At 43.7% G+C, this 19,894-nt stretch overlaps 1 protein-coding gene and 2 long non-coding RNA genes across 4 annotated transcripts in view; 1 reads left to right on the plus strand and 2 right to left on the minus strand.

Annotated features, from left to right (window-relative positions):
• LOC139805604 (putative uncharacterized protein MYH16) overlaps window positions 1–19,894 on the minus strand; it is a 65,138-nt gene that overhangs the window by 41,360 nt on the left and 3,884 nt on the right. The window lies entirely within an intron of this gene.
• LOC139805631 (uncharacterized) lies at window positions 455–4,430 on the minus strand. The gene is made up of 5 exons (XR_011729919.1): window positions 4,322–4,430; window positions 2,732–2,800; window positions 1,854–2,041; window positions 1,435–1,521; window positions 455–1,055 (listed from the first exon to the last, which is right to left on the minus strand). It is a non-coding gene; the product is annotated as an uncharacterized lncRNA (long non-coding RNA).
• Window positions 5,033–16,420, plus strand: LOC139805628 (uncharacterized). Of its 2 annotated transcripts, none has more exons than XR_011729915.1 (3): window positions 5,033–5,478; window positions 15,098–15,273; window positions 15,984–16,420. It is a non-coding gene; the product is annotated as an uncharacterized lncRNA (long non-coding RNA). The 2 variants fall into 2 exon arrangements; XR_011729914.1 differs by lacking the exon at window positions 5,033–5,478 and adding an exon at window positions 14,393–14,664.

Below are 19,894 nucleotides of genomic sequence, written 5' to 3' on the forward strand. Positions count from 1 at the left end.
CAGGTATTTATATTTAACTACTTTTTTTGGTTGCTTTGGCACTCCAATGCTTCCCCACGGTTTCTCTTGTTCACTTTTTGGTCAGTTCTGTTAGTTCCATACTTCTGCATTAAGATCTGGTATTGCATATTTCCCCATTCTTGTCAGCAGAGCTTCCTTTGTATTGGGATCTTTCACCTCCAGCATGAAACTCCTTGGAATTCCCGTGCTCTTTCTAACTCTGGGATCAGGCTCGACAGTTTGGCCCTGTTAAGGGAAGAAATGCAGACATATCTCATCTGAACCTCACACTTTAAATGACATCTCAATTATTACTATTTTAACCAGCAAAAGCCTTTAATCCCCTCCTTTTCCTAACCCAAGGCTTGCTCCAATCAAATCCTTTTTCCTTTAAATACCATAGCCAGGATGTTCCAAAGGCTTGAGCAGTGTTTGGAACTCAACAGACAAAGAATGGCTTAACTTCAGGTTTATTCAGGGAGAAATATCCCCTTAGCTCACCATCCACTTGGAGAAGAGACACAAATACACTTCTCCTCCAAAGCACAATTCAGAGGGAGAGACTGAACGTGCCAGCAGTTCCACAGCACAACACAGCACGACAACAGTTCCAGAAGGTCACATCTGCTCATATGCCACACAAACACACTCCTAGAAACCATCAGGTACACCGACACAGCTTACACACTCTGTGTTCAAACCAACAGACTGTGCCCTCCACTGCACCTACGCTGCCATTTATGGCACCCTCCAGCATTCCAAAACTGGATCCAGAACCAGAGTGACCAGAGAGCAAAAAATAGTCATGCAGTTGTCCCTGTTCCACAAACACTCCTCATTTAACTGTTGCAGACCCACTGAAATGTCCATAACTTACAGCCAACTGAATTACTCTGCCAACATTGGGTTTCTAACATAAAATTAACAAAATGTCTCCGAAATGGTGAACAGCTTCTGAAGGGCTTCCTTGTGTCTTGAAGCTGAGTAATACTGCAGGATTACACTGACGCTGATCAGGTACTCCCCTCCTGTCTTCCCAGCCTGGGAACAACCCTCTGTAGAATAGTATCCAAATAGAAACATTTTGTAAACTTAAACCAATGACTTCAAATTATTAAAAATCAAAGTTTTGTTCACATCTCTGGTTATCCAGCTACAGATCACAGCATAAGATTTAAAATAACAAAGCAAAGACTCTTGGGGTTTTTTTTAAGTATTTGACAAGAAATTCCATGTACCTCAATAAGCTGGGCCAGAGAAACAAGTGCAGAGGAGTCACTGATCTCTTCACAAAAAAATAATGAAAGGGTTTCTACATACCTGTTTTCAAGAAATAAAACCCCATCTGAATTAGAGCAAATACTATGGATGCGGTTTGGATAAATGCACTGTGGGAACTACCAGGGTCCCTGGGCCAGCTACACTCACGCTCACAGAGAGAGACGTTCATGTGCAGCAAGGAATTCAAACTGATCAGTGACAGCATCACTGATGTCAGATTCAGACTGAGTGGTTTCAGACCTACAGACAAGAAGTTTTCAAGTTGAAACATGACACACCACTCCATGACCAGCAGAGGCTGTATTCTTCACAGAACACAGAGACACACTTGATGAATTTCTACATTCAGATCTCCTAACAGCTTCTCAAGTGCTCAGACCCCACAACTCTGGGTTAATGTAATGCCTCACCCCATTCTAGTGAAGAAAATTCAGTTATACCTAAAATCAGGATGACAAAAAAAAACCATCCCACCCCTTAGTGATTTTTTTGTACTGGAAGGACTACTTTGAAATGCAGAGTTACACATCATATTCCACCCCAGGTGGAGGAATCAACATCTAGAGCATCACCAGTCAGGTATTTCCTTGTGTTCCTTATTTCTATTTTAGCAGCAGCAGGACAGAGTTTGCAAAGCTGTAGAAAAATGCTGCCCCTTTTCCCAGTGTCAGTTCCAAGTGGTGGTATCCTGAAGAAAGGCTGAACCTTTGGGAAATGGAAGCAGCATCCAAACCTGAAGTCACCCAGATCCAAACATGTCCTGCAGGCAGAAGGGAAGAAAAATGACAGAGCTTTTATCCACAAAGGCACTGGGGTCCAATCTTGTGCTAAATGTGTACACTGGGCTGTTGGCATTTTCACGTGCAGACAAACTATTCAACTGAACTGCTTCATCAGACAAAGCCCAAAGATCAAATGCAGAACTGCAGAATACCAACTTGGGGAGAAACAATTCTTTAACTGATAGCAATCTATTGAAGACATTTATGTACTCAGAGGGGCCCAAACAATTTCACCTCAGTTATACAGTTTCAGGAAGAAATGCCCAGGCATTTACAGACACACAAAGGAATTGTTTGGCTGTATAGAGATGTCCTCAAAATGTCTGGGATATGTTGGTTTGAGTCAAAAGTAAGAAACAGTACCAAGTATAACAGTAACAGATTCTCAGTGGGTTTTGGTAACATTTTCAAAAATTAGGAAAAAAAAAAACCAAAAAAACCTGTGCATTACACAGTTTTGCTATGCTGAATCAAATACGTTGTATTTACAACAAAGACTGTGTTTTATTGGAAAATACTTTAAGTTAATGTTTGGGAAATTAATACAAGGGTACATTGTTTGGATGTAAACGCAGGCTGCAATAGAAAGTGTAAAAGACTGTGATTTTACATACAGCTTTTGATGTTCCACTCACAGGCTCCCTTTGCCTTCCTCATGTTCCACTCACTGGCTCTGACTGGCTTCTAGAAGAACAAAAAAGGTGATCAGAACTCCAAATAAAGCACTTGTGTCCAACCTTAAGTAGTGAAAGCAGAGTATAAACTAGTTTTCTGATGCACAGAGTAAAACATGTTGAAGACAAAATTCAGACCCTAACCCCACCTTTTCTTCTCCAAGATGCTGCTGTCCCTGCTGTCCCCCAGCCTGTCACTGCCCGGTGTCCCATCACACCCCAGGCCTTCACTACCCAGTGCCGACCCCCAGCAGCCCCCTGGCTCTGCCATGGCTCCCTCAGCAGCCCTGGGCCCATCACTGCCCAATGTCCTTTCACTCTCCCAGACCCTCACCATCCCATGTCCCCCCTGTCACTCCCAGGCTGCCACCTCCCCATGTCCCCTCCTGTCAGCAACCAGCCATGGAAGAACAGCCTGGGGGAGATGCAGTGGGCTTGGTGGTCACAGGGCCAGTGAAGGGAGGGGATGGCTCAGGGTGTCTGAGTGTCTCTTGGTGCAAGAGGATATAGAAAGAAACATTCTTGGGAACAAGTCCCCAGTGATCACCTGGTTTTTCCTTTTTCCCTTCCAGGTGATGATGGGCAAGCCCCAGGCCCATGCAGCCATTCTCTGCACACAAGTCCCCTGGGGCTGGGTATCTGACACACGTCTAATAAAAGAACACAGCCCCAGAGATTTGATCTGTTCATCTTCAGCTGGGGGAAGGTGTGTGTGTGTGTGTGTGCGTGTGCGTGTGCGTGTGTGTGTGTGTGTGTGTGAGAGAGGAAGAGCTGCTCTCCCATTTCATTTTTGCACCTCAGCAAAAACATTGCATGATTTACACTCAAGAAATCAAAGGTAAGCGACGCAGATGGCTCCAACCACAAATTTCCACTGACTCCCTAGAAATATACAAGACCATACTATCAGTCACACTGCCCTCCCTACTGTAGAGGTGTCAGACCAGAAATGATGGTTTCAAGACAGAAAACACAACACAATCCAGCACAACAACAACAAAAAAACAACCTGAAGAAACCAGGTAAACAAACCAAGAGTCCCTAATCAAACCCTAAAAATGAAAACAAGCTTTCATCTTTGAAAAGAAAGCCCAGGGTGCTGGGGCCTGGCCCAGATGCTCATCACTGCTCTTCTGGGGCTCTGCCCAGCTCTTCATCCCTCCCTCTCTCTCGTTTGCCCATCATAAGTTTGGGCTTTCACTGGCTGTCTCCCTCTCAGCACTTCCCAATTCCTCCCTGCCTCTTCTCAGAGCCATTGCTGTTTCTCTCTCTCTCTCTCTCTCTGTCTCCACATCTTTCTCTCCCTCTCCTCTCCTGGCCTTATTGTCCCTCTCTCTCCTGCAGCCTCTCCCCTTTCCTGCCTCTCCCTCCCCTCTCCCTTCCTCTCCCCTCGCCCTTTCCCCTCTCTCCTGCTCCCTCTCCCACCCCTCTGTCACTCCCCTCTCCTGGGGCCTTTTCTGCCTCTCTCAGGCCCCTCACCCGCTCTCTCTCCATCCCCCCTCTCTCCTCCTTTCCGCCCTTCTCCTCTCTCTCCCTCCCCCCCCTCTTTGCCCCCTTCCCCTCCATCTCTTTCCCGCTCCTCACCACTCTTTTTCCTGCCTTCTCTCCCTGCCCAGATCCCCTTCCTCCTGCTCCCCCTCCCAGCTGGGCCGGGGCCGGGGCAGCCCCGGGGCCGGGCGGGCTCAGGCAGCAGGAGAGGAGAAGCGCCCCGGGGCATGCTGGGAGCTGTAGTCCCGGGGCATGCTGGGAGCTGTAGTCCCGGGGCATGCTGGGAGCTGTAGTCCCGGGGCATGCAGGGGGCTGCCCGGCGGCCATCTTGGTTCCCGGGCCATGCTGGCAGCTGCCGCTTCCCCCCACTCCCCAGCCCGCAGCCGGGGAAAAACTCCGGGAGGGCGGCGGGGATGAGCCAGCAGCTCCCAAAAGCCCTCAAACTGAAGGAGGAAGCATGCAGAGGGGGGATGCAAGGGCAGGTACCCTGGGAGGAGTAGAGAGGTGGCTGGAGCAGCTGGGGAGCACGGCAGGAGAGCCACATCCATCCCAGGTAGAATCGAATCTAAAGCAGGGCCTGGGACAACCAAGGAGCCCCCACGGGGGGAGAAGAAGAGGTCTGTGATCATCTAAAGAACCTGCAGGTCCACAAGTTTATGGCACCTCACAGGGCCCACGCACGGGTCCTGAGGAGCTGGCAGACGCAGTTGCTGAGCCTCTGTCTGTCCTATTGGAGAGGTGATGGTGGTCTGGTGAGGTTCCCACTGACTGGAAAAAAGTGACATAGTTGGAGTGGAAGAGCTAAAGTTTGAGTTGGAGAAGTAAAGAAGGAGGGTCTGAGACCCTGAGGGATCTGAGAGGGGTCACTATTCCCTCCCATCTCCTGCCCACACCCTATAGAAAGTCAGGCAGCCCAGCAGCCCATCCCCCTTTCCTCCTGCTCCTTGCTGGGCTGCTGTTCCCCTCTGCTCCTTTCCCACCAGCTGCCACCTGCTCCTCAGAATCCACATCCATCTGGTGCTGGGAAGAGCCGTGGAGCTCCCTCTTGAGTCGGCCCTGCCACAGGGAGCCCTCAGGCACCCATTCCTGCCAGCATGGAGATGGGGTTGTGTGTCAGCTCAGGGAGCTGTTCCCAGGGGGGAGGAGATCAGCCCTGGCTGAGCCTTCCTGCAGTCCCTGGCTCTGAGGAGGAGTGGAGTGTCGCGGGAAGAAGCGGGGTTGCTGCCTGTCATTGTGGAGCAGGAGTTTTAGAGGTAAGAATACCTGTGGTGGTTGGTTGGTGGTTGGAGGTGGAGTGTGCTGGACTATTTTTTCCCTCCTCTGTCGCTATTTTCACAAGGAAAAGGCAGCCAGTAGCTTTGCCACGCACGCCTGGGGTGTTTCAGGTGTCCCAACATCCTGTAATTCTGAGAGGAAAATCTGCAGTAGGATAAGGTGCTCACTTTCTGGCCCCAGTGCCTGTGATAGAATATATGCTGGAATGTGTTCCTGATTTATTTTGGCCATGAATAGGGAAAAGACAACTGTGTTCTTGTTGAAATTATATGTAAAAATGTATTAAAAGATATGTCCTTGTTTCTATGTAAAACGTGGTTAAAGTGTCTTTTAAATTTTAGAGAGTTTTGAAGTGTTAAGAAACTTTTAGCATGTGAGAGAAGATGCCTGAGGAAGACAGGAGAGCTTCAACCTAGCAACAAGTCACGCATGCGCAGAGAACTTCGGAGAAAACTCGAGAAGGACAAGGAAGACAGAGTATATAAGGCAAAGGGGTGGACTTTGGTGGGGTGGACAGGAGGAAGAGCGGGACTTCCCTGTCGTCCAGCGCTGGGTATCTTGCCTAATCCTTGTTATATTGTAATTAATAAAAGTCATTAATTCGGTTACATTTGCTTGGAGAGCCTCAAATTTATTTCAATTTGGTGCCGTGACTCGGATGCAACCCCGGACCGGATTCTTGGTCCTACCAGGGAAGGGAGCCCCCGCCTGTTATTTGGCGGCCCTGGTAATCCAACTCCTGTCCCGGTTGCACCGACGAACCTAAATTCAAGGAATTAGGCAAAAGGGGGCCGGTAGACCCTGTAAACTTTGTGCACAAAGATCCGGACGAAGACGCGGGACGCGTGAGTATTTGCGAAGGGGATCCGTCCGGTTTGGGTCAGGTATCCCGGAGGCGCAGTGAGTGGTGTGTGTGTGTGAGAGGGGAACCGGCAGCTCGGATTCCCCAAGCGAGTGCGGACCCTCAGTAGTGCGGTTCTCATTGCCCGCGAGGGCGTGAGCCACGAACAAGGGGAAGCGAGTGATATACTGCTGATTGGAGTCGCCCCGGAAGATGGGACAGAAAAAGAGTAAGCCCCAAAAATCCACAAAAATTCCACCAGTACCTCGGGATAGTCCGTTGGGATTTATGTTAGATAATTGGAAACTTTATCCCAATACAGAAAATAAAGATAGGGCAAAAATGATTTGTTATTGCGTGACAGTGTGGGGAGGGAAGGAGATATTTCAGAATGTCTCTTGGCCCATGTTTGGGTCCTCAGAGGATTGGGTAAAGCAGAAGCTAAATTTATGGGTAAACGGTAAAGCCCCTTTCAGTCAGGAAGAGAGTGATTATGCGAGTGTGTGGCTAACTAGACCAGGCAGTACGGAACCTGCTCTCTTGCTTCCTTTAAATGAGAAAAAGAAAGGGAAGAATAGGGAGGAAGAAGAGGCCTCATTAATTCCTCCCCCATATGTACCCCCTCTGGATAACCCCTCACCCCCTAATGCACTACCCCCCGTAGAAAACCATCCTGAATCTGTTAGTGAGGTACAAGGGCCCATAACCCGGAAACGGGCTCAGAAACAACAGCATAATTTGTACCCACTTAGGGAAATGCCTATTGGAGGTCCAGGTCCAAATCCCGTTATAGGTTTTGTATCAGTTCCTCTAAGTACGGGTGATGTGCGGGAATTTAAGAAAGAAATGGGGAATCTTTTAGAAGACCCCCTGGGAGTAGCAGAGAAATTAGATCAGTTTTTAGGACCCAGCATTTATACGTGGGGAGAGTTACAAGCTATATTGAATATTTTGTTTACCTCCGAAGAACGAAATATGATCAGACGGGCAGGGACGCGAATTTGGGATGCACAACATGTTCAAGGTCCTTTAGCGGATACTAAATGGCCATTACAGGATCCAAATTGGAACCATCAACAACAGGACCATCGGGTTAATATGCAGGACTTAAGGGGAATTATAATACAGGGAATTCGGGAGGCAGTGCCTAGGGGACAAAATATTAATAAGGCGTTCAACGAGAGACAGAGGAAGGATGAAACTCCTACTGAGTGGCTAGAACGCCTGAGGAAAAATTTGCAAATGTATTCTGGGTTAGACCCAGAAAATCAGTTGGGGCAGGCTTTGTTAAAAACACAGTTTGTGGCCAAATCATGGGATGATATCCGAAAGAAATTAGAAAAGATAGAGAACTGGCAAGACAGGGGTTTGGATGAGTTGCTGCGGGAAGCTCAGAAGGTATATGTTAGGAGGGACGAAGAAAATCATCGAAGACAAGTACGGATGATGGTAGCAGCAGTCAGGGAGACAGGGAGGCCCGGGAGGCCCGAAACGTTTTTCAAAACAGAACCGAGGGACCAGAGGAATGAAGGACGAACTCCCCGGATAGAAAGGAGAGAAAGTGTGTGTTTTTATTGTGGGGGTAAGGGGCATTTCCGACGGGAATGCAGGAAAAGATTGAAGGATGAAAGAATCTTTAAGGAAGATTAGGGGGGTCAGGGGCTCTATCTGCTGGGGACACGAAAACATCGAGAGCCCTTGATAAAACTTAAAATAGGTCCTCAGCAAGAGGAAGTTGCATTTTTGGTAGATACTGGAGCAGAACGATCAACTGTTCAGAAATTGCCTGGGGGTTGTAATGTCTCTAAAGAAACTGCCCAAGTGGTAGGGGCTAAAGGGGAGCCCTTTGAGGTTCCAATAGTTAAATATGTTCTGATAGAGGCTAATGGTAAAATTAAAATAGGGAGCTTTCTGTTAGTTCCGGAAGCAGATTTTAATTTATTGGGAAGGGATTTGATTATAGAGCTAGGTATTAATATAGAGATAGTGAATAAAGAAATACAGATAAAGCTTTGTCCTTTAAGGTTGGCAGATGAGGCAAAAATCAATCCGGAAGTATGGTATACCCCCGATAGTATAGGAAAGCTTGATATAATTCCTTTTATGGTTACCATTAAAGAACCTGAGGTGCCAGTAAGAATTAAACAATATCCTATTTCCCCTGAAGGGAGAGCGGGGTTAAAGCCAGAGATAGACAGGTTATTGGATAAAGGACTTTTGGAACCTTGTATGTCCCCTTTTAATACTCCCATTCTGCCCGTAAAGAAGGCGGACGGGTCATATCGGTTGGTCCATGATTTAAGGGAAATAAATAAAAGAACAGTAGCCCGCTTCCCAGTGGTAGCAAATCCCTATACTTTGCTGAGCCGGCTGGGACCTGAGAAGCAGTATTACAGTGTTATAGATCTCAAAGATGCGTTTTGGACATGTCCTTTAGATGAAAGATGTAGAGATTATTTTGCTTTTGAATGGGAGGATCCAGTTACACATAGAAGACAACAATTGAGGTGGACTGTTCTTCCCCAGGGGTTTACAGAATCCCCAAACTTATTTGGTCAAGCTCTAGAGCAAATTTTACAAGAATATCAAACGATGGAGACAGTAGTTCTCATTCAGTATGTAGATGATTTACTTTTGGCTGGGGAAACTGAGGATGAGGTCCGTACTGAAAGTATCAAGTTGTTGAATTTCTTGAGTGCAAAAGGGTTGAAAGTGTCAAAGGCAAAATTACAGTTTGTTGAGGAGGAAGTAAAATATTTGGGGCATTATTTAAAGAAGGGAGAAAAGAAGATAGATCCTGAAAGAGTACAAGGTATTCTTTCTATGCCACCCCCCAGAAGCAAAAGGCAAGTTAGACAGCTTTTAGGTTTAGTCGGATATTGTAGACAATGGATTGAGAATTATAGTGCCAAGGTTAAGTTTTTATATGAAAAATTAGGACAGGATGGACTATTAAAATGGAGTGAAAGTGATGAGAAAAATTTAAGGGGGTTACAACATGATTTGATAAATGCCCCTGTTCTTAACTTACCAGATTTAAAACGACCATTTTATCTGTTTGTAAATACAGAAGCAGGTACTGCTTATGGTGTATTAACCCAAGATTGGGCAGGGAAGAAGAAACCTGTAGGATATTTGTCTAAATTATTAGATCCTGTCAGCAAAGGATGGCCTACTTGTTTACAGGCAATTGTGGCGTGTGCCTTGCTTGTGGAAGAAGCCAATAAAATCACTCTCAATGGGGAACTTAAAGTACTTTCCCCTCATAACATCAGAGGAATTTTGCAACAGAAAGCTGACAAGTGGATTACAGATGCTAGACTCTTAAAATATGAAGGAATTTTGTTAGATTCTCCAAAGTTATCCTTAGAGGTTACGAATTTACAAAATTTAGCAGAATTTTTATATGGAGTACCTGAGGATGTTAGTAAGATGCATGATTGTTTGGTGACCATCGAGGAACAGACAAAGATTAGACCAGATTTAGAGGAAGAGGAATTGGACGAAGGGGATAAATTGTTCGTAGATGGCTCTTCTCGTGTTATAAACGGAAAAAGAGTGTCAGGGTATGCTATTATTGGAGGAGAGGAATTAATAGTTATTGAGTCAGGACCCCTGCACCATTCCTGGTCGGCGCAGGCGTGTGAACTCTATGCTGTATTACGAGCCCTACAGCTTTTGCGTAACAAGATTGGCACTATTTATACTGACTCTAAGTATGCTTATGGAGTAGTCCATACCTTTGGTAAAATATGGGAGGAGAGAGGATTAATAAACTCACAAGGAAAGAATTTAATACATCGAGAATTGATTAAAGATGTCTTACGGGCTTTAAGAGGTCCAGAGAAAATTGCGATTGTACATTTGAAAGGTCATCAAAGGGGGCTGGATTTTAAAAGTAGAGGGAATAATGCAGCAGATCAAGAAGCCAAAAGAGCCGCGTCCCTTCCAGTACAAGTACCAAGGATGAGTCCCAGAGCAAAACCTCTGTCACCTTCAGAGCATACGTGGAAACTTTACAGCTTCACTATTGCAGAGAAACAAAAGATGGAAGCAATGGGACTACGAGAAAATTCCCAAGGGAAATGGACTCTCCCAGACGATAATAGAACTGTTGTGCCAAAATCTGTAGCCATTGAAATTATGAGAAGGATCCATAGTGTAACTCATTGGGGAGCACGGGGACTGGTGGATCAGTTTGCTACTAAATATATGTGTATAGGGGCAGATGATTTGGCAAAACAGGTAGTAAAAGGATGTGCTATCTGTTTACAAGTGAATAGTCGCCACCTTAGACAACCCCCGCAAGGAGGCCGACCGGCAGCACGCAGACCATTCGCAAACATCCAAATTGATTTTACAGAATTACCTAAGGTTGGGAGATACCGGTACCTATTAGTAATGGTAGATCATTTGACCCATTATGTGGAGGCTTTCCCTACAGCAAGAGGTACAGCACGAGTGGTGATTAAAATTCTTTTAGAACAAATTATCCCACGATATGGAGTGGTAGAAACAATTGATTCGGATAGAGGTCCCCACTTTGTATCCAGAATTTTAACTGATCTTACTAAAGCAATGGGAATACAGTGGGATCATCATACTCCTTGGCATCCGCAGAGTTCTGGTAGAGTGGAAAGAATGAATAGAGAGATTAAGAAACAATTAACAAAGCTTATGTTAGAGACTCGTATGTCATGGATACAATGTTTGCCCCTAGCATTACTAAACATTAGAACACAACCTCGTACTGATATGGGAATATCACCGTTTGAAATGCTGTATGGAATGCCCTATAATATGGGAGAACCACAAGATCATCCTATGATTACAGATAGAAATATGAATGTATATTTGACAACATTAATGAAATATAGGGAAGAGTTATGGAAAAGGGGAATTTTAGCCCAGAGACCACCATTAGACCTAAAATTGCATCATGTAAAACCAGGTGATTGGGTTTTGATCAGGGCATGGAAAGAGACAACATTAAGACCACAATGGGAAGGTCCTTACCTTGTGTTGTTAACTACTGAGACTGCAGTTAGAACAGCTGAAAAGGGATGGACACATGCTAGTAGAATCAAAGGACCAGTGGAGGAACCAGGACCAGAGTGGCAGATAGATGGAAATCCGGGAGAATTAAAATTCAAATTACAACGACGAAGGTATAGATGGAAATAAATAACAGAAGGAGGATGAATGCTTGAGCTTTGAAATAAAGAACTATTGCCTGCATGTACTAACCCTATTAACAATTATGGCACTTTGATTTCCTAGAGGACTCCTGAAGAATATCCTTGCTGTCGAGAAGAATTTTCTTTCCTCGTAGCTCGACGCAACCGAGTTGACGAGTAAGACAGAAGGATAATATGTGTGGAGACAAGAACTCTTACAGCGGAAGCAGTGCGTAACCGGTAGGGAGGTAGAGTGCATGGGAATACTTATCTCAAGATCGCCCCTTCTGATTTTATTGTGATTGGCATATAATACGAACCAAAATTTATTTCCCTGTTTCTCTTTCTGCTCACTCTGCTCACTGTGTTCTATTATAGGTATGTTTGCTGTGACTCTGGAGGAGAAAATGCCATTTAAAGAAATATAATTCGGATGTTGAAACATTGTAAAGAATGTGGGCTAGGAACTGGTGATTGAGCAGACTGTGAAATTGTTATTCCAATGTTTGAAACAATGACATTTCGGTTTACCCTGTTATGTTATACTTGTTTTAAACCCCTAACCGCCTTAACCTTACTTTATTTCGTCATGATAGGAGTAGCAAAGGCTGACATACACATGCCTCACCAACCATTTAAGTGGTCCTTGATACGATGGGAAGATCAGAAAGTACTTCAAACAAAGATTACTCCTGGTGGTCCTAGCTTTACTAGTTATCTATGTGATATTGTGCAAACACAGCCTTGCTTGAATTTATTAGGTTTCTATTTTTGTCCCAGCTCAAATCCAGGCAAAGGATATTGCAATTATCCTGGACACTATTATTGTGCTTACTGGGGTTGTGAAACCGTTGCTTCGGATTGGCGGGTGGATAATCCAGATAGATTTTTAAGGGTAGGATGGGGTCCCCATGGCTGTCACCCTCCAGAGCGTTCTGGAGGGAGTATTGTTAAAGGAGGAAGCTGCCAATGGATTTATATTAACGTCACCCAACCAGAAGATTTGGGATGGATAGTGGGAAAGACTTGGGGAGCTAGGTTGTGGGAACCGGGTACCGATAGGGGTGGTCATTTTCTCATAAAAAAGGAATCTGTTTCAAAAGGGCCGGAACTTATAGGCCCTAATCCAGGATTAGGGGACCCTAATCCTGAGGTCAAGGTGGACAATCGCTCACTAAAAACACTGGGAAGGAGATCAGGCATTTCCCAAACAAATAATGAAACGGCAGATGAAATTGATAAGCGTTCCAGCTATGGTTCCCTTTGGAGAATTATGCAAGCCAGCTACAATTTACTAAACAAAACCAATCCTACGTTAGCAAAGGATTGCTGGTTGTGCTACAATATTCGACCTCCTTTTTATGAAGCTCTTGGGGTGACAGCTAAAGGGAAAAGGATAAATGGAACAAATCCAGGAGAATGTCTTTGGAAAATCAATAGGGAAAATATTCAGGGGATAACTCTCTCTCAAGTAACGGGACAGGGACGATGTATCGGCACAGTACCTAAGAACAAGGAGCACCTGTGCAATCATACTACATTGAATCCAGGACATAAGCAACAAGCAGATTGGCTGCTTCCAGCACCTAATACTCGATGGGTATGTCACAGTATAGGACTTACCCCCTGTTTGTCATTAAAAATTTTTAACTATACCCATGATTATTGCATTCAGGTTGCTATTATACCAAAAATCACTTATCATCCAAAGGAATATATTTTGGAAAAGCACATGACCCCAGAACACCATCTTGAGAAAAGAGAGCCAGTTACCGCCCTTACTATAGCAACACTTTTAACTATAGGAGGGGTGGGTGCCGGAACAGGAATTGCCTCATTGATTAATCAACAAAAAGAATTTAGAGCATTGCGAATCTCTGTAGACGAAGATATAGGTAAAATAGAACAAGCGATTGATGGATTGGTAAAATCTGTCAGATCATTATCGGAAGTTGTATTACAGAATCGTAGGGGTCTGGATTTATTACTATTACAACAGGGGGGTCTTTGTGTAGCATTAAAGGAGGAATGTTGCTCCTACGCAGATCACACTGGAGCAGCAATTGACACTATGAGTGAATTGCGAAAGAGATTGGACCAACGCAGGAGGGAAAGGGAGTCACACCAAAGTTGGTATGAAAGCTGGTTTAATCAGTCTCCATGGCTTACCACTCTGTTGTCTACTATTGCAGGACCATTACTTTTGTTATTGTTTACACTTACCTTTGGGCCTTGTATATTTAACAAACTAATTGTTATGGTTAAAAATAGGTTAGAAGCAGCACATCTGATGCTTATTAGAACTAAATATTACCAGGTACCTGATGAGGAACAGGCTGAAGTGATGGAATTAGCTGAAAGAGAGTTGCAAAGATACGATCAAAATAAATCAGGATAAGAGAAAGGGGGGATTGTGATAGAATATATGCTGGAATGTGTTCCTGATTTATTTTGGCCATGAATAGGGAAAAGACAACTGTGTTCTTGTTGAAATTATATGTAAAAATGTATTAAAAGATATGTCCTTGTTTCTATGTAAAACGTGGTTAAAGTGTCTTTTAAATTTTAGAGAGTTTTGAAGTGTTAAGAAACTTTTAGCATGTGAGAGAAGATGCCTGAGGAAGACAGGAGAGCTTCAACCTAGCAACAAGTCACGCATGCGCAGAGAACTTCGGAGAAAACTCGAGAAGGACAAGGAAGACAGAGTATATAAGGCAAAGGGGTGGACTTTGGTGGGGTGGACAGGAGGAAGAGCGGGACTTCCCTGTCGTCCAGCGCTGGGTATCTTGCCTAATCCTTGTTATATTGTAATTAATAAAAGTCATTAATTCGGTTACATTTGCTTGGAGAGCCTCAAATTTATTTCAGTGCCTGTTACAAGGGACCAAAATTCTCACTTTTGTTACTGGAAGAAAGACATTGTTTAATATCAAACCTAGTTTATTCCAAATCTGGTATCCCCACGCAGTCCTGTTTGTAGGCAACTTGGGGGTCTAGTTTCTTTCAGCTGCCTGTTCAGTGCATTTCTGATTCTGATTCAGCTGTGAAAACCACCACCAACAAAAAAATCTCTTCAGTGAATTTACTCTTGATGTATTTCCAGCTCCTATCAAGCAGTGAAGTGAAACGTCTCAGTGGCCCATTTGGTAATTGTTTTGCTTTTTTTGCTGAATGTCAACATTGTCACTGATGCCTGTCCCTCATTTCTATCATTTCTCACAGAAAACGTTGTCTAATAGCTTTTCAGTTGTCCCAGCCCCTCCACTATTGCTTCTTCATGCCCTGTAGTCTGCCAGCTTAAACAGTCTGTGTCTAACGACACAACCTTGGATCCTCTCTGTACCTTCAGCACAGGCTGGGAGGGATCCTGGTGGGCACCAAGTTGATCATGAACCAGCAATGTGTCCTAGGTTCAAACAAGAAATACGGTCTCCTGGGCTGAGAGATACTGGGCTTTCCACTTTAAAATTCCACCCCAATATTCCATCTCTTACTTCTTTTGATAAAATCCAAAGCTTGGAAAATTGTTCCTTGTGCCCATCTTTAACTTTTTTCTTTTTCCTTCCCCACTGCCTACAGGGAACCATATGCCAGAGGAAAGAAGGAAAAGCATTTCTATTTATCCAAAGAGCCATCCTCCTCCTCCTCTGATGATGATGATCCCATACCTGATGAGTTCTTGTGTCCTATTTTCAAAGCCCTACTGACTGACGCAGCTTTTATTCCCTGCTGTGGGAACAGTTATTGTGAGGAATGTAAGTGTTCCTTGCATTTTTGTTTATTCAGAACAATCACATCTGATCTTTTGGGAGCAGAAACAGGAGATAACAAAGTTGCTTTGTTTCCAGTTCTCTTTCATCCTGAAGTCTATCCTGAAGGATGCTTCTTACAGAAAGGGGAAAAGAAGCAGAAAGCTCTTTTCCCTTTTTCTGTGTCTGGTTAAATGCCCTTTGCACACAGAAGGAGGAGTATGAGCAGAGTGTGTAATTGTGCAGGTGCTGACAGTCTTAGATATCAAACTGTTTTGTCCACAGCCCTTTCTCTTCTATCAGACTACTCTGGTGATTTACTGCTGACTCGAAAAAACCAAAACCACCACTATTTGAATATTTAAATAGTTAAATATTTAATCCTTCAGAACTCAGAATGTTTTCCTGATCACTGTTTTATTCCCTTGAGGTTTGTGACTTCAACTCTAATGGACAGTGGGAAAAAGACTAGATAAAAGATCAAGGCACAGCCTAACCCCACCTTCAGATGTTACAACAGTGAAATACCAAGACTGTGTGGTTATTTGGTACATACTAGAAATTTTTTTTTACACTATTGAACATTTTTATCCTCATGCTCTCCACCCAAGATCTTACTCACCCTTTAACCATATGTGTATTTTTTGGAGTGATTAGAACTCCAAAATTTCCCTCCTTTCTTTAAAAACCATTTTGATAATTCTAATTCCACACAGGTATTAGAAGAGCATTACTAGAGTCTGAGGAACATACCTGCCCAGCCTGTTAGCAGAGGTTTCTCCTGGTGCTCCAGTCCAACAAGTGCTTACCCCAGGTAACATGATGGCTTTTACATAAACTGTTTGTGAGAAAAGTCTCTCTGTAAAAAGCTGAAAGGGAAGAGTTTACATCTCCTTACACAAGGCTACATTGAATAAGGCCAAAACAAATGATTGGAAAAGTCAGTGCTGTTGATTTATGACAATTCTAAGTTTTTTCAGTTTAGTCATCTCAAATGGCCAAGCTGCTTTCTCTCAGCTGGAGAGAATGGTGTCTTAGTTTTATCTATTTCTCTATTTCTAGCTCCATGGAGCCCAGCTGGTCAGTGATGTAGAGGGTGTCACCCCCTCCTGTCCTTCCTAAAGAGTTGATATTCCTCCATCCTCAGGCTCCAGTCTGAAGGATTAAATATTTAATTATTTAAATATTCAAATAGTGGTGGTTTTGGTTTTTTCGAGTCAGCAGTAAATCACCAGAGTAGTCTGATAGAAGAGAAAGGGCTGTGGACAAAACAGTTTGATATCTAAGACTGTCAGCACCTGCACAATTACACACTCTGCTCATACTCCTCCTTCTGTGTGCAAAGGGCATTTAACCAGACACAGAAAAAGGGAAAAGAGCTTTCTGCTTCTTTTCCCCTTTCTGTAAGAAGCATCCTTCAGGATAGACTTCAGGATGAAAGAGAACTGGAAACAAAGCAACTTTGTTATCCCCTGTTTCTGCTCCCAAAAGATCAAATGTGATTGTTTTGAAATAAAAACATGCAAGGAACACTTACATTCCTCACAATAACTGTTCCCACAGCAGGGAATAAAAGCTGCGTCAGTCAGTAGGGCTTTGAAAATAGGACACAAGAACTCATCAGGTATGGGATCATCATCATCATCAGAGGAGGAGGAGGGCTTTTCCTTCTTTCCTCTGGCATATGCTTCCCTGGAGGCAGGGTGGGGAAGGAAAACCACAAAAGTTAAAGACAGGTACAGGGAAAAATTTTCCAAGCTTTGGATTTCATTAAAGGAAGTAAGAGATGGAATTCTGCTCACCTCATGTAAGCCTTCTTAAATACAGGTATTTATATTTAACTACTTTTTTTGGTTGCTTTGGCACTCCAATGCTTCCCCACGGTTTCTCTTGTTCACTTTTTGGTCAGTTCTGTTAGTTCCATACTTCTGCATTAAGATCTGGTATTGCATATTTCCCCATTCTTGTCAGCAGAGCTTCCTTTGTATTGGGATCTTTCACCTCCAGCATGAAACTCCTTGGAATTCCCGTGCTCTTTCTAACTCTGGGATCAGGCTCGACAGTTTGGCCCTGTTAAGGGAAGAAATGCAGACATATCTCATCTGAACCTCACACTTTAAATGACATCTCAATTATTACTATTTTAACCAGCAAAAGCCTTTAATCCCCTCCTTTTCCTAACCCAAGGCTTGCTCCAATCAAATCCTTTTTCCTTTAAATACCATAGCCAGGATGTTCCAAAGGCTTGAGCAGTGTTTGGAACTCAACAGACAAAGAATGGCTTAACTTCAGGTTTATTCAGGGAGAAATATCCCCTTAGCTCACCATCCACTTGGAGAAGAGACACAAATACACTTCTCCTCCAAAGCACAATTCAGAGGGAGAGACTGAACGTGCCAGCAGTTCCACAGCACAACACAGCACGACAACAGTTCCAGAAGGTCACATCTGCTCATATGCCACACAAACACACTCCTAGAAACCATCAGGTACACCGACACAGCTTACACACTCTGTGTTCAAACCAACAGACTGTGCCCTCCACTGCACCTACGCTGCCATTTATGGCACCCTCCAGCATTCCAAAACTGGATCCAGAACCAGAGTGACCAGAGAGCAAAAAATAGTCATGCAGTTGTCCCTGTTCCACAAACACTCCTCATTTAACTGTTGCAGACCCACTGAAATGTCCATAACTTACAGCCAACTGAATTACTCTGCCAACATTGGGTTTTTAGGTAACATTTTAAGTAACATTTCTCTGTCGTCCGGCAGTGTCCATTTTCCCTGCTCAAATTTAGCTCCAATCTTTTCAAGTTTTTCCATTTCCTCGGGAGTGAATTTCTTTATTTCTTCCTCTTTATTGTTTACCAAATCCTTCTTATTCTGTAAAATATTACTTTGAACACTCCATTTTCTCAAAGCTGCTTCTCGAGCTTCTTTGTCTGCCAATTTGTTTCCTCTAACATGGTGTCCTAATCCTTTTTGATGTCCTCTAATATGTACTATTGCAATCTCTTTTGGTTCTCTTACTGCCTTTAAAATTTTAATTATTAGTTCTTGATGCACTAAATCATTTCCTTGAGTATTTGTGAGGCCTCTTTCCTCCCAGATTCTTCCAAACGTATGGACTATGCCGTATGCATATTTAGAATCTGTGAATATTGTTCCTTCCTTCCCTTTTAATAACTCAAGAGCTCTATAGAGGGCATACAGTTCACATGCCTGTGCGGACCACGGTGGACTCAGAGGTCCGGATTCTATCACTTTCAGATCTTTATTAATGATTGCATATCCTGATTTTCTTTTCCCTTCATTTACTCGAGAGGATCCATCTATAAATAGTTTCTCGCCCTCCCTTAATTCTGTGTCAGTTAGATCTGGTCTCACTTTAGTCTGCGTTTCTATTACATCCAAACAGCTGTGTTGCAATTCTCCTTCAGGTTCACCAAACAAAAATTGTGCCGGGCTCTGCGCTGAAGTTCTTTTAAGTTCCAAACTAGGAGAATCTATCAGTATGGTTTCGTATTTAAGAAGCCGGCTATCTGTCAGCCATTTTTCTGCCTTCTGCTGTAGGACACCCCTAACATTAGGGGGGGGGGGGTATACTTTCAGTGGTGAACTAAAGGTAATTTTTCGTGCTTCTTCTATAAGCAATGCAGTGGCCACCAAAGCCTGTAAACAGGCTGGCCACCCCCTACTTACGGGGTCTAATAATTTTGAACAGTATCTCACAGGCTTTTTTATTCCTGCCCAATCTTGAGTAAGCACACCATAAGCTGTCTGATTGGATACGTTGACAAATAAGAAAAAATGTTTTTTCCAGGTTGGGGAGGCTCAATACTGGAGCTTGTACTAATGTTCTTTTTATTTCCTCTAATTTCTGATCATCTTCTCCTGACCATCTGATTTCATTATTTGTCAACTTCTCATATAAAAATTTCACCTTTTCACTATAACTCTCAATCCATGGTCTGCAATATCCCAATAATTGTCTAACTTCCTTTTTGGTTGTTGGGGGTCTCAGAGCAAGTATTCCTGATACCCTATCGGGATCCAGTTTCTTCTGACCTTTGCTTAGCCAATGTCCTAAATACTTTACCTCCTGCTCCACAAATTGCAATTTTGACTTTGACACTTTTAGTCCCTTTTTCCCCAGGAAGTTTAATAATCGGATAGTAACTTCCCGAGTTTCTCTTTCAGTTTCCCCGGCTATCAATAAATCATCCACATATTGTAACAATTTCACATGTTCAGACATTTCAAAATCTTGCAACAGCTTCTCCAAAGCCTGCCCAAATAAATTAGGTGACTCTGTAAATCCCTGCGGTAACACAGCCCACCTTAACTGCTGCCTTCTCCCTGTCGATGGATCCTCCCACTCAAAAGCAAAATAATCTCTAGACTTGTCGTGTAAGGGACAAGCCCAAAAGGCATCTTTTAAATCTATTACGCGATACCAAATATATTCGGGAGAAATGTGGCTTAATAAAGTATAAGGATTTGCCACCACTGGAAATTTGGTGTTGACCCTCTGCTTTACTGCCCTTAAATCCTGCACCATCCGGTATGTTCCATCAGATTTCTTTACAGGCAGTATTGGTGTATGATGCGGGGACATGCAAGG

This window comes from Heliangelus exortis, chromosome 20 (assembly GCF_036169615.1).
Source record: "Heliangelus exortis chromosome 20, bHelExo1.hap1, whole genome shotgun sequence".
Classification (NCBI taxonomy): Eukaryota; Metazoa; Chordata; class Aves; order Apodiformes; family Trochilidae; genus Heliangelus; species Heliangelus exortis.